The following is a 664-nucleotide window of genomic DNA, read 5'->3' as shown; positions in this document are numbered from 1 at the left end:
TTCTTCATATTTACCAACACACATGCAAACAAACACATACTTAACGAAACAACCACACAACCGCAAAGCACTAATCTACGGAACATTTTGAAGTGGCAATCTCGGTGCAGACATATGGGGGGAGGGGGGGGGCGAGCAATCATAATCACGAGTCCCCTTAATGATCAACCTCAGGGAAGCCCCCTAAGTGTCAGCCGGAACCCCCGCCCCCCCTCCGCCTCCTTCTCTCCTTCCTCTTCTTTCTCCCTCAACACCCTCATACCCTCTCCCCTCCCCCCTTCTTTCTTATCTCCTCTTTCCTTCCCCCTCCTTATACCTTCTTTTACCCCCTCCCACCCTCTTCCGTATTTGTTGCTCTCCCCATCCCCACCCCCCTCTTACACCCTCTCTACCCCCATACCCACTCCCCCCCTTCCCCTCCTCACTGTCCCCACCCCTTCTTTCACCCTCCCTACCCCCATACCCACTCCCCCCTTCCCCTCCTCACTGTCCCCACCCCTTCTTTCACCCTCCCACCCCCATACCCCGTCCCCCCTTCCCCTCCCACGCGCGGCCCCTTGAGAGTCGAAGGTCGGGAACTTTAGAAAGTGTAACAGGAGCTTGATCGTTCCCCCACAGGATCTCAGGTTGTGCGAAGTGTTGTGGAAATAATATATGTCGCGTG

The sequence above is a fragment of the Penaeus monodon genome, chromosome 32, assembly GCF_015228065.2.
Source record: "Penaeus monodon isolate SGIC_2016 chromosome 32, NSTDA_Pmon_1, whole genome shotgun sequence".
Taxonomy (NCBI): domain Eukaryota; kingdom Metazoa; phylum Arthropoda; class Malacostraca; order Decapoda; family Penaeidae; genus Penaeus; species Penaeus monodon.
This window is presented reverse-complemented; position numbering follows the sequence as displayed.